The sequence below is a fragment of the Tetrao urogallus genome (genome assembly GCF_951394365.1).
Source record: "Tetrao urogallus genome assembly, chromosome: 3".
NCBI lineage: Eukaryota > Metazoa > Chordata > Aves > Galliformes > Phasianidae > Tetrao > Tetrao urogallus.
Genome location: NC_136815.1, coordinates 17,798,169 through 17,810,191, shown reverse-complemented (window position 1 = coordinate 17,810,191; position 12,023 = coordinate 17,798,169).

The following is a 12,023-nucleotide window of genomic DNA, read 5'->3' as shown; positions in this document are numbered from 1 at the left end:
TGAGAGATTCTCAAAGCCTATGAAATATCTCTCTAGTCATTTTAAATAACACTTCTTTGTCAGCAAGTTCCATCTACGATACACATGATGAAATCACATGGTCAAGATTAAGTAGTAGGTCATTCTTCATAATCATGGTGGCCTACATACTTTCCTTTTCATCTATGACACGGTGAAAACAACGCAGTGGTCAATCTAACCAAATCAGAAAAGAACTCATCTTTCATGAGAAAAATACTTTCTGAAAGAAAGTTATTGATACTAATAAAACTATGGGGCACTTTGGTGGTAACACAGAACTCTAGATTGAACACGTCTCTTAATTACCTGCTGCTGCTACTGTTAAAATACGTGCTAGTATGATTTGAAACTTTAACCACAACTTTTCTTGGAGAAAAACTTGCTGTTTTTATCTGCACAATAATTTTAATGATAAACACAAGATAACTCCTGAAACTAAAATTGTACATTGTGTAGTCTTGCTTTATTCATGTTCATGCGACTGCACCCAGCAACTGTGATCTAAGCATGATTACTCTAATGACACTGTTTCTGATGTGTTCTGGCTTTTCCTCTGTGTGCCATATATTTGTTCTGATGACACAAGGGGCATCAGATTTGGTTTGTGAAAGACCTCTTGAGTGTTTTAAAACTTTCACGTTGGTAGAGTGGTTGTCATTGCAAAATGGTTCCTAATATATCACTCCCTCCCTACACTTCCAACAGAAAATAACTCTGTGTATTTTTTGGCAGATGTTGATTTCTTAATTGTTCCCAATGGCACTTCCTTCATGTAATGCAATTTTAAGGACTAAAATTTGCCCTTAGATGAACTTGTTTTCTGTGGTTTTGATCCTGCAGTTGCCTTCTAACACTAGGAGACTTCCAAAGTGAAATGTTAGTCTGTAACAGACCAGTGTAAAGGGATATGCACTGTTTTGGAGCAATCAGGCAGTAGTTGCTGGCCTAATGCTCCACTAGAAAGTGAAATGCCTTTACAGGCACTGGGGGAAGCATACTCAAAAGAATCCTTCTCATGGTTTTTACAGATGTAGGACAGGTTCCTGATGTACTTCTTAGAAAAATTTTGGCACAAATGTTTCCAAGGTAGATGGCCTTCTGCTGTGTCAGTATCATACCTACTTCTAGTTAGATGTGGAGGGCCACTGGCTGCTGATGACCATGGGAATGTATCACCCTGCCACCCAAAACTGGGTGCCCTCTGCTCTCATCTCTCAGGAGGTAGCTTTCAGGCCACCAAGCTGTGCCGCCTTCTTAAGAAGGGAGGCAGCCTAGGACAGCAGCCATCATGACACCGTGGAGATACAGGTCCCAAGAACAGCAGCCAGTTCAGCTAGAGAGGGAAGAAAAAACTCTCAGTACACAGAAAATATATTAAATTAAAAAAAATAAAATAAAATAAAAAAACAACAACAAACGTTTAGCTCCCCTAGAATGGAATTTTCCAGAATTCTCCTCACTTCCCTCCAATTTACTCTTTTCACAGTTTGAAAGAAAAGTAAGCACGCAAGCAAGCAAAAAAAGAACCCTCCAGGAAATCCCAATTATACAGCAGCTTTACTTATGCTGCCACTTGTTCCCAAAGACTGTACATTCATGATGAACTACATCAGTATATTTCGCATTATTTTTACAATGTTTCTCCTCGAATCTGACTGTACTGTGAGAGGAATTCTTCTGAAGGCTGTGGATGATTTTAAGGGTTGGTAATTTCCCTTGGGAAAGTTTTTATGTGAGCTGAACAATCTATAGAAGTGTGCAAGTGTTCTGAGTTAGTTTCTACATAGGCGTATGCGTGCATAACTATGATTACTGATTTTACTTCTTTCTCTCCCTCTCTTTTTTTTTCCTTTGGATTTCAGGCTCTAAAATACTATTTTTGCTAGCAGAATTTGCAAACACTTCCAAGTCTGAATCTTTGAGATTACTTCTCTTCCCAAAAAGCCACCACCAATGCCAACAGAGTTAATGGATGACTGGATGCTATAAAAGTTGGAATTTATCATTTTTATGGTAATACTGACAGCTTAATATTAAGAATTGAAAAATAATATTTTAGTTTCTTTTTTTTTTTTTTATCTACCTGTTTGAATGTTGACAGTTTTGGTCAGCTGGATGTATCTTTTTCTGGTTAAATCTTTGAAGGATAAGAAAATTTATTCTGTGTTCCAATTTAAACTGCTGCCTGGTTATTATCTTGGTAATTGTTATTGCAAGTTTACAGCATTCTCTGAATTCTTAAAGGTGATTAAATGGAGAGAGCATTTGCGTGGCACGTTATGCTTTGGAGTAGACCTCAGATCTTGCTTCTCTCATTTCCATCCTCCGGTACATTAAGTCTTCATATTGAACATGTGTGTTACAATTGCTGTTTCAAATTTCCTTAACAGAGATCTTTGTATTGCAACAGGCTTCAGTCAAACCAAGATACTGGCATAACTTCTGTGAACTAAATGCAAACAGTTCTGACAGCTTTGTGGCTCTTTGCCAGCAATTTTGCTGCAAGTTAGGCTGCCACCTGCTCATGATGGCTCCTCATGCGCTGGGCTCTGCTTTCCCCTATGGCCTGCTCTGGAAATGGCAGGGCTAATGATAATGTGCTGTCAACCATTCAGCATTTTGCTTTCTGTGATACCATTCCATACGGAAGTGTCTTTTGATATTAACTCTGAGTTTACCAACAGCAAAGGTACAAGGCAACTCCCTCACAAGGAACAACACAGAGCTGAGAAAAGGGTATTTGGCTGTTACAGTGCTGCTACAAACCTTAGCACTGAATATATTGCTTCAGACTTCTTGTCTTCAGTTTGTTAGCCAGAACTCTTCTGACATGAGCATGGTTTTGCTATGTTTCTATCTCACAGCCCTTTTTTCTGTCAGTTTGACTTTGTTGCTATGTATAAAATCAAACTGAGCCTTGTTTTACAATCCCAGTGTTGTCTGTGGAATCTGAGCAGAGCAAGAGCTCCATTAGCAATGTTATTCTTCTCTATAGTCACTGTCACACTCAGTTAAACTCCAGTTTTATTTTTTGTCATAAAACAGCATTCTTGGTCACAGTAATTCCGTTACCACAACGATCTGAGAACCAGTAAAATATATTAATGAATTAATAAAGATGTATATGGCTTAGTTTACAGTCCCCAGAGGATGCTTTGCCAGAGGTGGGGTGGCTGAAGGCATTATCCATAAGTATCCAGTCCTGGGGTTAACCACAGCTCAGTGAGCTGTCTGAGAGTGGTCTACTTCAGTTGGGCACTGACTCAGGCTGTCAGGGGCTGGGAATCCCGAAGCAGCAGCAGGTCAGAAAAGATTCTTTGTTAAAATGGCTGTGGGTAGGAACGTCAGGCTACAGTTTGCAGGTAAGAAGAGCTCTTTCAAGAAGGAGGGCTTGGGATAAAGAAGCTTCCCAGCCCCCAGTTAAATACACTATCCAAAGGCTATAAAACACATGAACTGAAAACACATTCTTGTGGCTGTCTTTCTGTCCCTCTAGTGATAGATGAATGTTGCTCTTTGTGAGAGTTCAGCAATTTATTATTCATCTGTGAGATGATTATCATCTTACCGATCACACAATGTTATCCATTCTGAACTCTCTTAGCTGCCTCCTAGCTCTTGGGTACTCTGGCACTTTGAATCTCCTGTTGCTTGCAGTAGAAAGAAAAGTGAGAATGTCTTGGCCAAGGCACTGGTTGAAATTAATGGTAGTGTAGAGACTGATACAGCAGAAAATTCCTTTTTAAGCTTGTCTTCTCAAGTAGAACAGAAAGAATTTGGTACAATTTGATGAAAGGAAGGTGCTGTAAGAAATGTCAGATTTTAAATGACTTCTATGAACTGCTATATTGATGGGCATAAGAGAAGACCCATGTAAGTATAAAGCTGGTCTTCCTATGGGATCAGTAATAGCAAAACACTTTTTTTGACTAGGAAGCTAATCTAGTATTTTCATTTTGCATTTTTTGGACAGCAGAACTTCCAGTATTGTTTTGTTCTACTTCATGTTGGGACCTTCTCCTTGCTCGTTCTATGAATCTGGATGGACTTTATTCTCTTGTTTGTATGTGATCAAAACAGCTTTTTCCACATGACAGCTGTAGAAGAGTTCATCAGCTAATCAAATTATGCTTCATTATCATTTCAACCCAAGAAAATGAAATTGAATATTCATATCCAGGTATTGGCAGTAGGTTGGGCTGCAGGGTTGGATGCTTTGAGAGAAGAATCACAGGGTTGGAAGAGACCCCAAGGATAATTAAGATCCAACCCCCCTGCCAGAGGGCAGGGCCAGATCTGGTTCTAGACCAGGCTGCCCAGGTACCCATCCAACTGGCCTTAACACTTCCAGGGACAGAGCACCCACAGCCTCTCTAGGCAGCCTGTTCCAGCACCCCACCACTCTCTGTGAAAAACTTCCCTCTGATGTCCAATCTAAATCTTCCCTTCTTAAGCTTAAAACCATTTCTCCTTGTCCTTTCACTATCACCCTGAGTAAAAGGTTAATTCCCCTCCTTATTATAATCCTTTTTTAAATACTGGAAGTTGCAATGAAGTCTACTTGCAGCCTTCTCTTCTCCTTTGTAGGAGAGGTGTTCCAGCCTTCTGATCATATCTGTGGCATTCCTCTGGACCCTCTGCAACAGCTCCATAACTTTCCTGTACTAGGGGGCCCCAGACCTGGATTCAGTGCTCCAGATGGGGCCTCACAAAGGCAAAGAGTAGAGAGGGACAGTCACCTCCCTTTCCTGGCTGACCACCCCTCTTCTGATGAGTTCAGGATACCATTGACATTCTGAGCCGCATGAGTTCAGTTCACGTTCAGTTTTTCATTCACTGGGACTCCTAGGTCCTTCTCTGCAGGGCTACTCTCAAGAAGTTCTTCTCCCAGCTTGTATACGTATCTGGGATTATACGGATGCAAGTGCAAAATCTTGCACTTTACTATGTTGAACATCATTAGGTTCACAAAGGCCCACCTTTTGAGTTCGTTGAGGTCCTTCTGGGTTGCTTCCCTTCTTTTTAATGTGTCAACTGCACCACTCAGCTTGGTGTCATCTGCAAACTTGCTGAGGGTGCACTTGAGCCTGTCATCGATGTCATTGATGAAGGTGTTGAAGATACCTGAGACTGCCCTATCCTGGACACAGCCAGTCACAGTGGACTCACTACAAGACACATCTGAACCATCAGCCACAGTGGTTGGTGCCTTTGGAGAACACATTTAATACAGGGCAAAAATACTGGTCGAGTAGTGAGGAGTGAGATGAAAAAAAGGGAGCCCATGCTGGAGCGGGTTTATCTTGAAGAACTGCTGAATCTAGAACGACCCATGCTAGAGCACAGGGGAAGTGTGAGGAGGAGGGGAACTCTTACAGACTACCCATGCCTCACCTGCCTGCACTGCTTGAGGTAGAGGAGCTGGGAATGAAGCAGTGTTAAATCCAGCTGGCGACTGGTCAGGAGTGGTGTTCCCCAAGGGTCAGTAATGGAGTCTATTCTGTTTAATATCATTGCTGATGATCTGGATGAGGGGATTGAATGCACCCTCAGTGAGTTTGCAGATGACACCAATTTGGGAGAAAGTGTCAATCTGCCGGGCGGTAGGAAGACCCCCAACAATAATTTAGCAAATACTTTCTGCAAGAATCCATCATCCCTTCAAATTTTCTCTTATTTCTTCTGTTTGTCAAGTTTAAGTCTAAAATCACATCGATTGGTTTCTTTAGATTGTTGAAAGAAAGGTGAAATTATTACAATTATATTATCAGCTTTGACTATAAGATGCATTTGAAACCCAAGATACGATTCCAATCTCATAAAATAATAGTAAGTAATATTAAGGTGTGGGTTTTTTCCCCCTATATTCCTATATGTTATATCTTAGTTTTAAGAATTCATGGTGTGTTCTTCCTGTAAGGCTTGATCTTCCATAGGCAAACAGAAGGTTTGACAGCGTACTTCCAGAAATTGATTTGCCAGCTTGATCATGAGCCCTAAGGTATTGCCTCTGTACTGACTACAGAAGTAAGCTGAAGGATAACCTTTGATTATATACCTAGCTTTGAGATGTCTCAAGTTGTTTGAAATAAACCTTGTTACTAAGGTTACAACATGAATTGATAGTACAATGTGAATATATATTTTACATAAACTGACTTATGCTCTCAGCTCCTGTATTCTCTATGCCAAGAATACTTTTTAATTTGATCTGTGGAGTTTTCAGCACCTTGTAGACATGATATTGATGAATGAATAACAGAAAAACAATGCTTCTTTTTCCGGAGAGTTTTTATTAGCGTGAAAAAATAATATTTCATGGTAAGTAAATTGTTCTTTCTGCTGTATAATCAGATAGCACTGAAATCTCACAATAACCAATGTGAATTGCGTGCATTAGAACTTCATCCAAAAACCAGTTATGACTAAGAAGTTTTGGGTGGGTTTTGGTTTTTTTTTGTTTATTTGTTTTTTTGTTTGTTTTGAAAGATTTTTCCTTTCTATTGTTCTACAGTGTATGAATAAATTTACTCAGTGGAGGAATTCTTAACAGATGGTTACCATTTCAGTGTCAGATGGCAGTAAGCCCCAGAACCAAGCAATTACAGAGTTCTTTGATGCAGAACCAGCTGAACAGATTTTAATAATTTCTTCCAAATTGGATACACCTGGCCCCCCAGAAAGTGCTGCAAGCTGGATGATGGAGATGTGCAACAGAAATATATTCTTGATGTGATCAACAAGTGTATGGTGACAAAATTGTAAGAATCAACAGGAAAACAATTTAAAATTATATTTTGTTGCTGTTACTTTCTACTGTTATGCAATGAAACATTGCAATTGAATGAATAAAATGATTTTAAAAAATACTCTGAGTGAAGATTGAATTGTTTTGGTTTTCTGTTACAGAATAAGGTTTACCTCTCTTCAAAGAGTGCTGACAGGATATGGATATTCAACTGTACCAGCTTTTATTGCTCACCTTTATAATGCTCATGGGCCTAACATGGAAAAGATCAGGGAGCACATGTAAAATGTTTTACACTTATTCTATTTTCTTGATGAAACTCCTGCATTTGGAAGATTTAAAATACTCTCTGGATTGCAATATGTGCCTAAGAGAAGGCATTTGGCAAAACTACTACTGTGACACTTCAGCAGCAGTTATATTGCCAGGAGAGTAGGGGAGAGGGACAGCCTAAGTTACTTCTGAGATTTAGCTTCATCTGAGTCACCAGAAAATTCTTTAATTCTTTTCTCCTTCATTCAGCTCTGTCTCTGCTACACTGCACAGTCCTTATCTCTGATACGAGGCTAGCAGCTCAGGTCTAATGTTCTAACAATGCTTGATATAGCTGAATTTTATATATTTTGTATAAAATGTGGTTGCTGGACTTCATAAGACATAAGTTCACGTCTAATCCTGCAGTCCAGTTTTACTTAAAGTGTCTCAATTTCTTTGTATAATACATTAAATAAGTTAATTTTGTTTATATTTGTGAAATAGTAGATATTTTCTGTAATGTGAAATGCGTCTGTAGGAATGCAGAAGTGAGTGTACAAAATGCTATTTACTCCAAGTGGATTGGGTGAATTATTTTGTTTGAGTTCATAAATGTAAATGTGACCACTGAATGTGTTTTCTGTGTACTTGCCAGTTCTCAAAGTGCTAGAGAAACAACTGCTTTACAGGCAACATACCCTTCTCCATCCCTGCACCACAATAGCATTGCTGAAGACCTCGCACTTTCTGGAAAAGATTACAAGGCACAAAAAAGTTAAACTTTATTTTCTCACATGACAGTACCTTGAACTGTAATGAAGTGGGGTGAGTATAAATGATGGAAGAAATATCTCAATTCTCTTTATGGAGGGCAACCTCTTAATCCAAACTGAACATGGCTAAAACTTGCATCCCAAGGCAATCTCTACATAGGGAGTATGGCCAAGATAAAGCATTTTCTAAAAGCTGGCTACTTTTATGTGTTCAGAATCAAATTTCAGGTTCATAAAAATCAAAATCAGAAGAGCTCCCTGTGCATAAAAGACATAAACTCAGTACAGACATCACACATTCTTTTGGATTTCCTTGACCAAATTGTATTTGACTGATTTATGGTATGTTATCATACACAATGGCTTTTCACAATGTATATCTGGCAAAGATAGCTATAAAACTGACTATAATAAGCATTACAATGCAATAAGTTAGTTTTAGTTTGAGATTTGGAAATTAGTTCCATTGAAGTTGATTGCTTTTCACAATTTGATTGCATGTTTTTTCTGTTCATTGGAAAAACCTAAGTAACATAATTGTAACACATGATAACACAAAAGTAACTTAATTTGATCTATTATTTTTTTCTTTCCTGCAAAAAAAAATCAGTAGAATCAAATATATTTCTGACCATTTTTACTGCTGGTACAAAGGAAGTCTGGAGGGAGAGGAAGCACCTCATTTCATTCCATTTTCTCATGAGGTATTTTCACATAAACAAGCAGAATGCATAAAAATATTTAATCTCAGTTATACTGCAGTCTATTTTCACCTTCACTTTAAATATACAAAAAAAAAAAAAAAAAAAAAGAACAACTGGACATAAAGTGTGTCTCTTGCACTCTAAATCCTTAAAACTCTTTCTCTTCTCTTGCTACTTTGATGCTTTTCTTTCATCTTTATAATGTCTGTGAATTAAGAGTGTTTTGTTTCTATTCCCAGGATTTTAAGATTTTGGGATGTCAAGACTCAGATGATGTCACCCATTTTGGGATATGATTAACTGCCATGATATTGCAGAAGCAGGGATTTAAAGGTTGCACTTCATGATGCAGGAGATAGTGGTGTTGAAAGAAAAGTATTTGGAAATCTCCATTAAGATAGAATGGATTATCAAGCAATTGGTGATCCTTTCTGTGAATGAGGCGCAGTTAATGGTGCATATAAGTGGAAAGAATGTGCAGCCTTTAGCTTCCTGTTTGAAACACGATTTCCCTTGAAAATGGGATGAGAAAATGTTGGACTGAGAAAGAAACTTTGCTCCGTTGCAACAACTCAGATATGTAAAGATGGGAAATGGTAGTTCCAGAAAGGTGTCAGACAGTGTGGAAGATGTATACCTTAATTAGGACATCATTTTGCACTTTCATACAGTGAAAGACAGCTGTTGTGAAAACAAAAGCAGCTATAGCTTGTGAGATCTGATAGTACCGTGACTTCAAATTGGATTAAAAGATAAATAATAGTTAAGTAAAAGCTAAATAAAAGCTACGGAGTGTTAAGGCTGCTTCCTTTATAATAGACACTGAAACTGGCAAATATAATTAATTCTGATTTCATTTCAAAGATATTAACTACTTAATAAAGAACATCTGTTAGGTCACATTAGACTATGGACATCCCCAGCATGCTTAATTCTTGGACAGCATTTATATAAGGTCAGAGTATGAGTTGCTGACTGCACAGTTATTGGCTTGTTCAATTTCACCCTTGCGTGATGATACTGATTCTTGTTTTCCATCAGTGATACCATCATTATTGCTGTGCATTGTTTACTTCTCTAAAACAATTTGACCTGGAATCATGCCACATAATTGCTTACATTTGACTGAAGTATCTCAGTTAGTAGATAATTACCTAGGACTCTCTTGAAGAGAGGGAATATACTTTGCCTTCCTTTGCATTTTGAAGAAAGCGTTTCCAAGGTAGATGTAGCCATGGTCTGCTTCCAGCTTCTGTCCACTCCTGTGGCTGATGTACAGTAGTCGTAAAAATGTCTTCATATGATTCTGGGAATTCATCCACCTTATGCAACTTGCTAGGCTGGGACCTTGATCATTCATACCAAGGAGGACTGTAATCTTTGGCTGTACTTGGTATGACTGAAGTTAAAATTATAGCAGCTCATGCATCTAGGAAATCTGTAGTGAGTGCATATTCATCAGTACAGTTAGAAGACTACTAGTCTTTTTTTTTTTTTTTAATTTTTTTAAATTCTGGTATTTTTTAAAATCTGGTATTGTGATAGCTCACAAATGCTTTTTTCAGCGTTGCTTCATCTTTGGTTTCTCATATAAAACTGTCCTGAAAATACTGTTTTAACAGTATTTTGTTTCCTAATTGGCTTTTCCAAATCTCAGTACTGTTTCTGTTGTTGCCATTATTTATCAGAAGTCTGTGACAGAGTGAATAGTTACATTAAAATCCCTTACAAGATTATACAGACCCTCATTCCAACTACAAAAATGATTAATTTTGGAGTCAGGAAAAAGTCAAGTCCCATCTCACTTCATTCATTCAGACTTTAACTTGCATTTACATGTGTAGGTCATACCTTCCATGTGGTTATGATATGTGACTGAGAAATACATTTTTGCCATATGTTTTTTGTTCCCTTTGTTTTCTATGCTCTTTGCTGGAACTGGCCTTTTTTTCATTATTTTCCACAATTCCTAATTGCTAAGCACAGAGGAGAGATTGATGTGCCGAGACCAAACAGGCCACTGACTCCTCCTCCACCAACTTCCTATCCTTTATTAGAGCCAAAACCAGATGTATCAGAAGCAATTTTGTAAAAGAGAAAAAATACAGTGATATTCTCAGTGATCCAGTCATTCCAAAATGTTCCTGCAGTCTCCAAAGCTTTGTGACCCTAGAATATACTAAGCCTGCAGCTTTGTCTCTTTAAACAAAGAATGTTAAAAGAAGAGGGAAAATGTAATATTCATTTTGCCCAGTGATGTTACAATAAGACAACACTACCAAAATAAAATATAAGAGTTTTACACACACTCTTAATGATGACAGTAGTGTTGGTGGGAAGCTACTGACCTCTTCCCTGGTCTTCTGCTCCAAATTACTGTCACTATAGCAAGGGTGACAAAAGATATTTGATGTCACTATGGTACTCTACAAGAACATTTTCTGAAGATGCCTTTTGTGATTTAATATAACTGTGATCTGTAGCAGCTGAGGATGGGGCAAACTGAATTTTCAGACATACCTACTGTCATCTGCATGGTGATTTTCAGCAAAGGATTGGTTAGGATAGCTGAAGGTGATGGTGATTTAACACTGCTGTCTAAACCAAGGAATCCCTAACTTCCAAAGTAAAAGATACAGTCTCAAATGTGATCTTCATATGAACTCCTACATTCAACTCGAGTTAGGCTTGATGAATGAAAAAAATCTGGATTCTCACTCCTATGAGCTGAGGACTTTTGAAGACCTCTATTCACCTTATGAAATTTTCAGCAGCCCAAACAGTGATGATAAACTTCAGTAAAAGCATATCTGTTACTTATTGGCATTTAAAACTGCTAGGGAGCATTATTTGGCAGTAAATATATTATGTTTGAACAGTAAGCATGCTTTACTAAATAAGACGTGTGTTTGTTAAACTTCTGTGCATTACAGAAATTTAAAGGCTAATTAAGTTATTAAAAATAGGCATGGACTTAAAAAATATTTTACGTTCAAATCCCTAATTAGACCGCTGTAGCCAATTTAGCATAAGCTCAAACTCTTCCTTCCATGCCTTTTTTTACAACTGTATCACATTCCACCATAAAAGGAAAATCTCTGTTGATGGTACTTGATATTCTTTAGCCTACTGGAGCCAACAGTAACCAAATAATATTTTCATTATATTTCATATTCTGCTTACTAATATTTGTACTATGTGGCTAAGTTTCACTAGAAAAACAGTGTACCCAGCAACAGAAATAGAATGGAAAAAAAAGTAAATTAAAGACTTGTTTCAATAGCATAATTTGTATAGATTAAGACAGTGTAAATCTTAGACTGCCATGCATTTCCTGATTTCTCAGAAGAGCACCTATGGGTGTCCATGGTAGGATAAAATGATAATATTTGTATTGGTTTCTTTGACTCTGGCCTTAGCTATAAATATTTCAATGATTTTTCATTTACAATAGATTTATAGCTTTCATGTCTTGTTTCCATAACCTTCCCAAATCAGTCACTTTTTTGTATCCTCTTGTAA